Below are 15066 nucleotides of genomic sequence, written 5' to 3' on the forward strand. Positions count from 1 at the left end.
GAGGATCAGCGTGCAAAGAGTGGCACATAAACTGTACAGTTACGTTCCGGATGGTGTGCGGCAGCGTGGTAGGCCGAAGGGCCGATGGAGGGATGCTGTGAGGCGAGATCTGCGACAACTGAGGATCCCAGTTACCCTTACAGAAGATAGAGAAAGATGGCGGCCGCAGAGCAGGCCAAGGGCGCTTCATACTCCTGTTGTGCCAGTAAAAGCAGAAGAAGAAGATATTTTAAGGTACCTATACATTGAATATATGGTAATGGAAAGTATTGCGATAGTTTTCGAATCCTAATTCGAAGCAAATTTCGAATCCTAGTTTTCGTCAGAAATACATGTTTTGAGGTCCCCTGAGACTTAAAAAAATCTAATTTCCCAAAATGTTCTGTGTGTGTGTCGTGTCGTACAATACTGAAATTGCATATTTAAGGCAGTTACAGGCCTGGAATATGATAAAAAACTTTTTTTGATAAAACTCACGGACTAAAAGGGCAACTTTATAGAATCTTAGAAATAGAATACTTCCAGGTTGTTTTTGTTGTTGTTTTTTTTTCGAAAATTATTCATACATATCAATTTAGAACTAAATGGTTTTTAATATCAGGTAGGTCTTATTATCATTGAAATTGTCTGAAGTTACTTGAATAACGAATTTCTAAAAATCTTCCTTTAAAGTAGATATATTTAATATTGCTCATTTGAAAAAAAAAATTAAACAGTTCTCATTGTTAGAAATAACAGGGACTACATAACTAAAAAATATTTAAGAATTTTATGTATAAACAAAGAAGAGAACTATAAAAAATAGAAATATATGATTCTAATCGGAAAAGAAGAAACCACTCTCTTTCATGATTGTATTACAGTTTTTTTTATCATTTGTTAAACTTCACAGAAACGAAATTTATATTCGTTTTCCCTACCTTTAGAAATCCTAAAATACGAAATTTTATAACAACAAAATAATAAAAAAAATCATAATTTTTACTTTTCCTGAACTTTAAATTTTTTTTCTCGAAAATTACAAAAAAAAAAAGAGATAACGCGAGCCTACCAAACTATCCAAAATTTAGGGACGTATCTAGGATGATAAGTGATAGTTTTGTGATGGGCGCACCACACCAGATTTTTTCATTTCACTTACCTACATATGGAATATAATGAATGTTTTAGGTTTAAATGTCCTAACTGAAATATGAATCAAGGCTCACAAAAAAAGAAAAAAACTTATGAAAGTATCCTTTTTGATGAGATATTTACGTCTAAATATTTTCATTGTTATGAATTATTTAGGTTATAATAAATAAAGTAATGCGTGTTCCAATTAATTTTTTTATCAAATTTAAACATAAACGCATTATTATTTATTTATTATAACCAAATCAGTTCATTTCTTTGAAAATGTTTATATGAATATCTCATAAACAAACGGTTAACAGTTTTTGTAAGGATTTTTTTTCTTTTTTTTTTTTTGCACCATTAATTCATATTTTAATTAGTATACAACCTGAAACTATTTTAATTATAGAAGTATTGCGATCGTAGATTTCGAATAGGAATTTTCTATGGAAACACGCGTTTAATTTGTTTTTCTTTCTTCTTTGAAAAATTGATAAATTTTAAAACACGTTTGAAGGTCTGTTGAGTCATAATAATCAGGTTTAACAAAATTATTTGTTTGAGTATAAAAGTGAAGATCTAGCTCAAAAATCAAAATTTATTAAAAACTGAAATTAAATGATTAAGGTAGATAGGTATATGCCTAGGATGATATAAAACTATTTTACTAAAATTGACATAGTGGAAATATCTCGGATTTTACCATTTTACCCAAAACAGTTCTTAATGTTTTGTTTAAACTCATCGTGTCATTGTATAATAAACTGGTTTTTAATATGTAGGTATAATTCTGAGTGAAACAATGTGAGAGAGCGTACATTTTAAATTGACTTTAATTTTGTTCATCTGAAATAATTAACCCCCTACGTATTAAAAACATATAAATATAATTAACTTTTGACTGGGAGGTAGGATGTGAAAAACCACACGCTGCAGTTAAATGTGGCCTTTGACACCAGGGTTGGCCTTTCAGACCTGGGGCCTTTGAACTCATGCCCCCACATCCCTTCTTGGCTTTCCGTAATACGAGCCACCATTCTACATCACAAGTTAGTTGTCTTAAAAAAGATGAGTGTTATATACTATTGAATTCATTAGTTCCCAAAACAGTATAGCATTTAAAAAAAGATTTACTATAATAATATTTTTTTCAGTCTTTATGATTATGAAAATTGGCGAAATGTATGGTTAGTAATTTATAAAGTTGGCGGGTAAACGCACTCAAGCATGCTTGTAGCATTAAAAGGGAAAATCCTGCAGCCTCCCAAGATTTTCTTTTTGTTCAAAGGAGCATTGGTCAAAGATTAATTTCAACTCAGAAATCTCAGTATATCTCAGTACCTTTAAAATTTGGCTATTCAAGAGATTCAAGCCAGACTCCATTGAAAATATCGATATATTTTTTGACAAAATCATTCTATAAAATAGTAAAAACAAAAAAAACCTTCGTTATCGTTGTTTTTGAATGGATGTCATATGCAGAAGAAGATACCAATGAAAATTTATTATAGTATACAGTTGCCCGACTTTCTCTTTATTAAGAATGTTAAACATGGTAATAGAATAATAGCGCCCCAAAAATGGTTTAGATGATTTTTAACTATTATTTGAAATAATTTTAGTTAAAAATAAACAAGCTGTTTGGGGCATGTGTAAATAGCCTTTCTCATAATATTCAAAGCATTTTATACGGGAGGGGGGAACAAAGTGTCCAAAGAGGTGAAGAAAATGGTACAATACAATGAAAACAAAATAACTTCTCAATTTTTTTTTGTAACAAACAACATTGACTGGATTGACAAAATTGGCTGAATTGAGAAGAAAAATTAAAAATTTAGCTTTATATTTTATTACTATCCCACTTTAATTGATCCTAATTGGAACAATATGTATGGAGGACATATGTACTAATTGGTAAACTATTGCCCCACCCAACTAGGAGAATTTTCGTAGCAATATGAAATTAAAAAAAAATTTAAAAAAACACATTGTAATACAATTATGAAATGCTCATGAAAATGCATAAATTACTTTTTTTTTAGTCAAGAGAGAAATATTTGTCCTGATGTGTAAAGACTTTCATGCGAAGAAAAACATGTCAGTGCTTCCCCCCCGTAAGCTAAGTGGAAATAATATTCTTACAAACAAGTTAAAATGTTGAGAAAAACACGAAAAATAATACCATGGCTTCAGACAAAACTGGCTATTTCATTTAATCATTTACCAAATTTTAATCATTTGTTCCATCTAAATACTGTACATAGTTCATCCTAATCTTGAAGCAAAGTAAAGTACATTAGACAGTGAACTAATAAATAAGAAATTAAAATAAATAACTAAAATACGCAAACGAGGAAGGGAATTTATAACCGTGACTCGCTGAATCATTAAGACGTTTAGTTAACAGTTATTTGTTCCTCTTATCTAGCAATTTGTGCCAAACAATCGAGCCTTTATATTTGCTCGATTAAAACTTTAAACGAGCTTCATCAACACTTCATTGTTTCCCACCGTGAGGAACAGTTTTATTTCCTTAACTCACTTTATTATTTTTTCCCCAGAAAAAGAAAAAGAAAGAGAAGCCTCCTCTTTTGAAAGTCCCCTCAATGGAGGCAAAACCAAAAGACAAAAGACGGAAGGAGAGTTTTAAGTAAAGTTGAAAAATACTGGGCCGGCTACAAAGGCTAGAAGACAGTGACGAAGTACCCGAGAGCCCCCCGTTGATTGGTGGAATCCGCCACGCCCACCCAAACATATACAAATCTCTTTCTTATTTTAATCCCACTAATGCCTCAGCCATTACACATGTTCCCTCTCTTTCCATGTTTATTCCTAGCTGAAATTGGTTTCTGTTTTCTTCTAAAGGCGGCATTAAGTTATAGCTCCACGTCTTCAGTATAGATTGCTTACAAATAGGGCTTCCGATTCTAGCCAGAAAATCTCGGTCTCCCATAAAACAGCGATTGAACAAAGCGAATCGGTGACAAACTGTTCCCCTTGGAACATTTACATCCTTTTATAGGTCAAAGAATTCTCCTTTTGCATAGAGGAAATAAAAATATACATAACATTAAAACAAAGGAATTACATATACTTATGAAATGTGAGAATGTGAATTATGTATGCCATAGATCTGGACTAGTGGAAAAGCTAGACAGTTAAAAATAGGATTAAACAGTTTAGAGTAGGAAAGCGAGTAGGTCGGTTAAGCAAGACCATTGAATGCTGTGAAGGGAAACCCACCGACCTGAAAAAGCCAGCCACAATATCTGGCCCAGTCGTCCAACTCACATCCTATTCTTCCAGCCCCTAGTTTTTTTTTTCCCCAAGATCTTTCTTCCTTCGTCAGTTCTTAAGCTAAAGCCTAATTTTCCTGTTGTTAAAGGATTCCGTCATTGAGTCCCAGATCATTGGCCTCACTTGATGTGGCTCAGAAGGTTTAATAAGTGAAGTGACATAAAAGCTGTATATATCAGAAAAAAGGCCAAAATTAATGTGACTAATCTAGATCTTGATAAATGAATCAGGTTATGTTTTTAAATATGTACATTCATTTTTAATTTAAAATTGCAATAGGACATTAAGAAAGGACCGGAAAAATAATTTTACATTATGTAAAAATAATGTCCAGGATCCGGATACGTAAAAAAAAATCTAGCCTATACTATGCTAGCCCATTTATATTTAAATTATACTAATCTAGCCCATATATACTATCCGGATGCGTAAAAAAAATCTAGCCCATACATTAATAAACTAATATATCCGTATTTCTTTGCATTACATAACTTCATTTTTATTTTATTTTCTTAATTATGTCATTTTACCTACTTCTTTAATTTAAATTTTATTTTCCACTTCTTTCATGACTTTATTTTATTAATTCCATTCTGTACAATTATTTACTTTAAGTCATTCTGTTTATATTTTCTCTATTCATTGGTTGTTATCTTGTTCTTAGCCTTGATGAAGGCTAGAAATTCTTGCCGAAACGTAGACACGATAAAATAAGTTACACCAACTTATTTGTTTTTTCATTTTGACCGCACATCTTCCATTCGTATAAGTCATCCACGTTCAACTCTCATGATTATGATTTTCGATTTTTTTGTCATGTTTTAAAGTTTAGATAGCCATTGGGGGTCAAGTTTTTCATTTTGTGGGACCACCACTTAATGAAAAAAGTCAATTAACCAAAAGGCAGACCTTAGGAATATTGACTTGCAACTAACTCCTGGGTTAACGTGCGGCTCCCTAATTTTCTGTAACATAAATAAGATCAAAGGTACTTAGAGGTTTGATGGAAATATTTATTTATTTATTTTTTGTTAATATGAAAATTCGTATTTAGGATTTTCTTGAGATGTAAAATGCAAAAATCAATTTTTTTCCTGCTTAGAAGACGATGGTTTACTAAAATATAACAAAGTTGATCACTATAGCATGATATCGAGAGAGATTTTAGACTATTTCTAATGTCCATTCTATTTTAGGAGGTTTTGATTTTTTTTTCCTTTAGTAATGAAATTCTTTCCTAGTTTGTGTTTATCTGCTTTTTTATTACTGCTAAACAGAGAAATAGAGTATTTGATAAAAATAACATTAAAGGTATTTTAGACAATTTTTTTTTTTCTAAATTCGGCACTTAAGCTCTATCATACTATTTCAATTAGGATATCAACTATCTTATATCTAAGACCACTTGATTGTAAATTGATATACTAAGGTTAATAAAAATCTTTAAAAAAGTATCTATTTAATAGGGAAGATTCTTAATAAATCATAAATGCGGATTCATGATAAATAAAATATGTCATCAAGCACGCCGCAGTAATAATCAAGTTCTTTTTTAAATAAAACTTCCCAAAATACTGTTAAATTATTTATAGACTTGAAGCTGTTGAGATCGAGTAAAGATTTAATTAAAGGCAGTAGGCAAGAAAGCGCTAGGGAACTGAACCAAAGAACTAGTTGGAATAACTAACTTCACGTACGTGAACTTCATCTTCAGTTCTGATTAAAGGGACAGGCGCCGCTTATGGATTATTCATTAAGTACTTTCAAAGTTTTCGGATTCTCTTTAATATTTTATTCCGTTAAATCGCACTATAAAATTCAATTCCTTCTCCCTTTCCAGAATCCTTATTGAAGTAGGTAGTCTTTATTAGGGGATTCATAAATCATGAAAATTTGTCTAAAATTAAAATAGAATTCAGACAAATATAGAATATTTCATTTAGAACTAAGATTTTTTTTACGAATTTATGACGTTTAAATTACGATTTATGTCAAAAGTCATAAAATTAGTGATTAAATATAATTACGCCTTAAATTATTGTGTGAATATTAGTATTTCATTCATAAATTTTCTTGTATTTTTTCTATTATAATTATTTAAATCGCATAAAAAAATTATCGTTTAGGCTTATGTAATGAACCATTTTCTTATGATACCTGATGTAAATGATGATTTTTTTTTTTTTAATCATCATTCCATATATAGAAGAAAAACGTTTTATGATGATCTAAGCAGTCAGAACCTTATTAAAGTAGTTTATGTGGAGAATTTCATTTCAGTCTCAACATCAGTAAGATCCAGATACTAGGAGCGTTTTACACGTGCTTAGAAACTTTCTAGCTTCAAATGATTCTTCCTGCTTTGAATATATTCTCACTTTTATGTTTTTATCAATAACAGTATCGCTTTTCATTAAAGCTTACAAGTAAAGCCTTTTGTGAAATGCATACAAAAACGACAATTCGTAATATGTAACTCGTGTCAAACTTCGGAATTGAAGTAACATGAATAAACTATTCAAGAAGTTAGTTCACCCAAGATATTTCAAATCCACTATAAATAATATGCTTATTTGTCTCATTCATACAGTATCGTGAATTTGTAATTGTTTATTTCACCTCTAGGCAACAAATAATGATTGCTTATGTGCCAAATATTATACAATTTTAGTTAGAGTTTTTTTATTTGTTTATTTAATACAAGATCGTCCTGGTGGGTCTTACATGGTTGATATAACAGTTACATATTAGTTAGAGCTGATCTCTTGAATACGTTATATTTACATAGGATGGTGTGATAAATTGAATAACGTTTTTGAGAGATATTGACAAATTGTGCTTTGATACAGTAAAATAAAAAATTGACAATGACAATGATATGTATTGCTATTTTAACAGTTCTTGATATTATTAAGGTTTTTCGCCACATCTGCACCGATACCTGTCTTCCAAGAAGGGATACTTTTCAACAAACAAAAGGGACGGACCTCTGTGTTTATTTACCAGAGCTTGTCACACCTTTGGGAACCACAGTTCCTTCCAAGTGGTTAATGGGTACCACATGTCGAAAAACCGTGTGATCGGCAGTGGGTTCCCACCCCCTCCCAGGGCTTTGGAGAGACGCTCACCTAGTGGGCGTTGTAACATATAACCAATGAGAAATGGTATTCCAAAAAGGTGACGCCCCTTTTTGGAACAAGTGGAGGCGGAAGTGAAGAGAAGCAGTAGAGGCTCAGAAATAAGAAAAACAAAGAGAGGGCAAGATGCATTTTGGCCAGACAAAGTCGTAATAAGGGTAGGAGACCTGGACGTCATCCCTTATGAACCAGACGACACCTACGCTACAACACCCCACGGCATGAATCATTCAAATCAGCAGCTATAAGTATATATTAGGCAATATGTAATAATCATATTTTATGGTATCATCATTATGGCATTTATCTAGATCATTTCAATCATTTTAATAACATCATTTATAAAAAATTGTAGATAAATATTTATTTCCTTTATGTACTTTATTTACTATTATATTACACAATACAACCACTTATTGTATTATATATTTAATGTTAACGATACTTTATAAAAATAAAGATATTTAATTGTTAACTGGGAAACACACAAAGAGCCTCCGGAAAAGAATCCAATTATAATAATAGCCTTGCAGGACTCAATATAAATTAATTAATTTACTTATTTTGGATAATTCCCTTACATTCAAGCAATATTATTGTCAATGATTAAAATGCATTTAATGGTAACCAATTCAGGACTTCAACAGCTCTAACTTGCCTTGAATTATTGTAGGTATAGAATTTTTTTTTTTTTTTTTACGGTTTACAATATTATTGGTAAATGTTAAAACAGTAAACTTTTCAATAATAATATTTATTTTTCTTAAATTTTCCTAGACTATTTTATCTTCCCCATAAAAGTTGCGTCACTAAATTTCCATGACAGGAATATGTAACAAATGTTAAAACCTGTATTTAAACGTGAGATAAATGGAGTGGAAGGAAATTTATTTCAATAAAGAAAAGGAAAAACAGAAAGGGTTTTGTCGTAACGGCCCCATGTGACTCTTTTATTAGTTTTATACACGCAGACAAGAAAATAGATTAGACATAATTTGTAACAATATTTTTATAATTAGGGTTTTCGTTCGTGCATATATTCGTGCGTGCAAATAATAAATAATTATAATTGCTAATAGTTTAAGTAAATTAAAAATATTTCAAGATGTGAATGTGTTGTACATTTGTTGTCCACTATCACTGTTTTCACAGCTCCAGTTGTAAAAACAACTTATCCTTAAAATGTTATTATAAGTATAATCGGCGTAGTGAAATAAATAGAAGTGGTCAAAAATAATACAAAAATGTTTTTTTTAAATTTATATACAGGTGATAAAAGTAAGTATTTTATTCTAGTGGAGTAATAAAGATTTTAATAAAGTCATTACGCTGAATACGCAAGCTACCTAGTTGTAGTTTTAAAATAAGTTTGTTTTTAAAACGGGTCCTGGCTGAATTCATCATTAAATTATTTAGTTTAATAATTGTTCCATTAGAATAAGTTATGTCTTTTGTTTAATGTAACTTGTTATTGCTCGTTAGGGCTTTAGAGCGTAAAACCCAATGTTCTTTAACGCCGTGTTTCATATTTTATTTTCCTGGATGTTTGGATGTAAAACTTTCATATTTCAATTTTTTAAAATTATTATTGTTATAATTTTTTTCTTATCTGTATCTCAAGATTCTGAACTCTTTAAATTTGAGACAGCTAACTATTTTAATGCGTATTTTTATTTATTTGTTTATATTTAGGGTTTAAATCTTATTCAATAGGATATTGTTTCTTAAAAATGTTAATACTCATTTTATGTTTTTTTCCTCTTCATTTAGGTTTATAAATGGCATTTCTGTAAATGTACTATTACAATAATGACATTTTGGTGGTGAATCAGATATAATTATAAAGCTATTGTGACATCCTACCTGTGATTGGAACGATGTAACATGGTATATTGTATAGTTTTTAATTTGCTTGGAAAACTTTCATTCCACATGGATTGCCAATTACATAATTTTTATTTTTCAGTGGAAGACTAATTTCTTGGGGTATCTGAATGGCCACGCCCTGACCTGGAAGAGCAAGTGCTTGCTTGACTGCAACGATGAACGTAACTGGTGAACCACGAAAAAAAAATTAAGATTCATTCTTTTTAATACTAATCTAAAACGAGCATTGAAAAGAAAAACATGAGTAAAATAACATGGTAATACTAAAAAGGTTTTTTGATTATCAATTTTTTTTTTTAGTCGTCCATATAACTTTGTATCTATGCATACGTGCATAAATCCTACACCTATCTCGTTTTCTTGTTTGAAAAAGAGTTTTATTAAAAAACCTGAATGTCGTAAGAATGTGTAGTTTTTCGTTATTTCTATAACGAAAATAAGTATCCTACATAAGAATACTTGAAGTGAAGGTTATTATTTTTCTCTTTTTGAGAATGTATTTCTCACTAACGCGATTATAAAGCTTGTCCTGACGGCAACGCTCGGGGCCCAAATAAACACGAGTCGATCCTACCCGTAATTAATCCGCTAACAAGGGAGATGTTAGTTGAAATGTAGAATGCGAACGGGGAGCTGGGAATGGAGAACTAAAGATGCCGCTTCTATGTGTCAACATCTGCCTTGTCATGGAGCTTCGTCATTAAAGGAGCCCTCTATGTTGCTATTTATATTACTAAAGGAGCTCTGTCTGAGCAAACATTCTTGGACAAGGGTATGTGGGTCTCTTTCTTAACAACGTCCGTTCCAGAGATTTACTCGCTCTGTTTAAATATTTCCATTTCAAGGCATCAGTTTGAACATCGCTAGTTCGTCTTTACGAACAATGAATAATTCCTCCGTTCTGATTTCAATCTTTTGCCTTAAATTATTTATCATTTTCTTTTAAATAGATCCTAAATATACAAACTTATGACAATTATACTTCATTCATTAAATGAGTAATAGTGTATCGAATCAATAATAGAATATATCATTCATACTTCAAACAAGGGATTTTTTCGTACCCTCCTATAAAGATGTTAATTGGTATTTAGTACGTACATATAGGAGATACGCTATATGTTGCTATGTATTGAGGCATTAGCCATTATTACAACAATATGTCGTTTATTGAGGTTTTTTGCCATCTGTAACGCTGTAAGGTAACGCCCTAAAAGTGAAGTGGGAGAAAAAGAGTAGGATAACAAGACCAGGAAAAAGGGGGAATTGAAGAGACAGAGAGAGACAGTCAACAGGAAGGCTTAGAAGAGACAGAACCAGGCTTCAGAGGGCAGCAGAAGCCGGAGCAGAGCAAGATGCACTTCGACCAGACGGAATCGTGAGAAGGGCCACGAGACCTGGACATCCCCTATGAATAAGACGACACCTACGGAACCACATCCCAGGGCATCAGCAGCTATAAGTATAAAATTAACCAATAAGTAATAATGTAATAATCTATTACTAAATAATTCAAAACACTATCCAAATTATAGTCTCAAAACATTTATTTCATTCACACGTCCAACGTTTCGGCCAATTCGGCCATCTTCAGGGACAATCTTAATTTACTATGGGACATATCATTTAACCCTTTTAAAAAAACTCCATACAGGTCAAAATATTTACATCTAATATGTCAAAAATACAATAAACACCTTTACTCAGTTCACTGAAACCTGACCTGGGCAGAATAGCCTGTATGGAGTTTTTTTAAAAGGGTTAAATGATATGTCCCATAGTAAATTAAGATTGTCCCTGAAGATGGCCGAATTGGCCGAAACGTTGGACGTGTGAATGAAATAAATGTTTTGAGACTATAATTTGGATAGTGTTTTGAATTATTTAGTAAAAAATTGCCAGTCTCAAGAAAGAAATTTAAAGATTATAAGTAATAATCTATATTTTATGGCAACCTTTATCTGAATCATTACAATCATTTCATGATCATAGTAATAAATTGTAAATAAAAACTTAGTTTTTTTATGTAGTTTATATACTATTATATACCCCAATATACCACCCTTTATTATGACATATAATTAATGGTAAAAACATTTTATAAATATAAAGGTATTTAATTGCTAAACTGGTAAACACACAAATAGCCTTTGGAAAAGAATCCAATTATAATAATAGTTTTTAGGACTCAATATATAATTAATTAATTAACTTATCAACGATTATTCTGGCATCCCGATTAAATCTAAAGACAGTACATAGCAATGTATAGCTGGGCATGAAGGATACCTTGGATTGCCTTTTGGCATTATAAGGTTAGGTGAGGGGTCCAATGAAGGTTGTAAACTTGGTTGGCTTACGCTAGTGGATTATTGGAACGGGGAGGTATGACAAGAGATATGACCGCCAGTTAAAATTAAGGAACATGCTACACTTACTAGTTGAGCGAGAACCGCTGGGTTTGGAGTACTCCAGGTTGAATATAAATATTGAAAATAGGAATAATTGTTATCTAAATAATATTTTACTTTCAGTTTAATTTTTATATATTTTTATTTATATTTTTTCTATTCCTTATTAATCATATAATTCATACATTTATAAATATTGTGTGTATGAGTTCTATGCTCCCTATTCCCATTGTCTATAAATATAAGACAGAATGTAATATTAGACAGTAAAAATATAAATTAAAAAAATAACATTCGACTTCAATTAGACAAGTAAAATAAAAGTCAATTTGATAGAAGAATAGGCTGGAACCCCCTGACCAAACAGGAACCCTAGAACAATAATAGAATAGTGAAGATAATGTTACGGAATTCTATTCACACTATTTTTTTTAATATATTTATTTAATGTAATTTACAACTGTACAGAATAATACAATCAGTAAATAAGAATGGAATATGGTCCGGTTGCGGTAAAAAAAAACTCAAATAGTAGATAATTATACTATTTTATTGAGCCAACGTTTCGCCCCACGTTGCAGGGCTTCGTCAAGGCTAAAAAAGATACAAACACCATAGTTACAAAAAGGGAAAAAGAAAAAACATAAGTGTAAAATAACAGGGGTATAAAATGAAAAGTAAGATATAATAAGAAAAATTAAAGGTTGTAAATAGAAAATGAAAAGGGTAATATTGACAAACAAAGTGACAGTCTGTATTGGGAGGAGTGGGGATGGCAGTTATGCCACAATAATTACTTTACAAATTATTTTCGTTATTGTGGTAGTTTTTTTTTACCGCACCCGGACCATATTCCATTCATCTATACACACGGTCAATCAATAATCTTCCAATAAGTAAATATGTTGTATATTTCATATACACTTGAAAATCTTGAGAAGGAAAATTACCCATTGGAGGTAATTCAAACCTTAATTTGAATTAGAAGGTCCCGTGGCCATCTTCTTTTCAGACCCCTCGGAGAATTATCAGGGATTGTTACGGATGAAAGATTAAGAAATAATGGGTTATTATGGTTAAGGAGTTTGAAATGAAAAGACGCATAACTGTTTTGGGCCAAATCTGCAACGGATGGGATGTTAAGGTAAGATAAATCTAAAATTAGATTATGAACACACAACTAGTTACAGACAGCCCTCTTTTCTTATTTAGGTTAACAAGTCTGCAAAAAATGTTTAAATTTAAGAAACTTTTATTATGAGCCAACTTTTCGCCTCAATTTGCCGGGCATCATCAGGGCCAAAAAAATACTAACAACTAAAATAATGTAAAAGTAAAAGAATATTATATAAAGATAAAAGTAAACTAAGGTGTGGCTAAATAGGATTAAAGAAAGAAACAATAAAAAATTTATAAATATAATTTTTTTTATTTGTTATTATTTCCTTTTTCATTAATTGTCTAATACCTTTATATAATTCTTGTTTATAATTTTCACTGTACAGTTTGATTTTATTCATTTTAATTATCTTTGTTAATTTTAATATAATATTTTAACAAAATTTTATTTTTGTTTAGTAAACTTTAGTTTACATTAATTTCATGTTATATATTCTCTTACTTTGTTATATTTTTTTAGTGGTTTGTATCTGTTTTAGCTCTCATGAACTCCTGTAAAGTGGGACGAAACGTTGGCTCATAATAATTAGTTTTATTAGTCTACCAATAATTAGTATTGGTCCACCCAGCCTCATAAAGGTTTAAACATTAAGGTACCCTTAATTGGGAAAAATCGCGCAGTCGAGGTTGATTCTGATCAAGTCACCTCCTTGTACAACCGTTGTCTAGTAACAATACTTTCTTACAAAATGCTGCACCCTTGACCCTTCATGGGTCGTATCGCTCCAAATTTAATTTAATTAATTTAATGTTCCTTTGATATTTTGTGTTTTAATATAACTTCAACATTTAATTGTTTGTTTTTTCTTTTACATATTCAACCGCTTAAAGGATAATTTTGCCGCAATTTTTTTTAACTCAGCAAGGGTGCCAAGAAATACTTTAAGCCAAACAAGGGTGCCATACCCTAAAAAGTTTGAGAACTGCTGGTTCATACGTGGTTTGAAATTTATGCCGTTTTTGAAATTACTATTGATTCCTAGTGTTCGAAGAACCGAGATCATTTATAAACCTTCCTAGAACCGCACCGTAATTCTGAGAAATTATTAACATTGTTTATCTCGTTTATACTTTCTCCGTCAATATAATTAGGTGAGAGATGTTAACAAACTGAACCTGCCATTAAATTAATTTTTAATTAACTAAAGATCAACTTGCCGGATTCGTTCACATAGATTGCTTAGGTGAGCTTATAGATCCTCAAGCTTCTCTGGTTCATCAAGAAAATTAATGTAGAACTAAAAAGAGCGTTGAAATTAGGAATGATTGCGATGAAGAAATTATTTTACTTTATGTTTAAATTTGTTCTTTATTATTATTTTCTATTTTTGTTTTCTCTTCTTTTTCCTATTTTGTTATAGTTTAATTTATTTATTTGTAAACATGGTGTGAATGAACTCTACGATCCCTGTTGCTAGTGTCTTTCTATGTGTAAGACACAATGTAAAATTACACAATAAAAAAAAAGAAAAAGAAATTCACAGGTTTTGAAACAATAAAGGAATTCATTTAATAATATTAGAGTTTTATGTTGTTGTTTTTTTAGGAGAAGAGTAGCTCAGTAAGTAAGACTCTTGTAGTTTGTCTGATACTATTGTAAATATTTATATTTGCAATAAAATATTGCACCGTAAGACGGGACGAAAAATAGGGTTAAAACCGAGATAGTTGATGAGCTCTCTTTACCTAGATCTGAGATTTAGTGGTAGAGGATTATTTACTTATTTCCAATTTTGTAAATATATTAATTTGAAAGAAAAGTTTAAAAAGAAATAGAATTAATTATTAATTAGTTTCATAGCCAATTTCGTTTTACAATATACAAATTGAAATAAGCTAGTTCGTCATACTTTATTTGATCGACAGCACTATTCTGTTATAGGCTGTTTTATTTTAAGTTTCTAATTTTTTTTTTGAGATGTAATTAACCCATCCTCCAAACCGATGGAAGACCTAATATACCTTTAACTGTATATTCTGTACCATCTTGTTCCTCCACAAACTAACTATATACATACATACATATATATATATATATT

This window comes from Halyomorpha halys, unplaced genomic scaffold, assembly GCF_000696795.3.
Source record: "Halyomorpha halys isolate HHAL.00 unplaced genomic scaffold, Hhal_1.1 Scaffold664.1, whole genome shotgun sequence".
Lineage (NCBI taxonomy): Eukaryota > Metazoa > Arthropoda > Insecta > Hemiptera > Pentatomidae > Halyomorpha > Halyomorpha halys.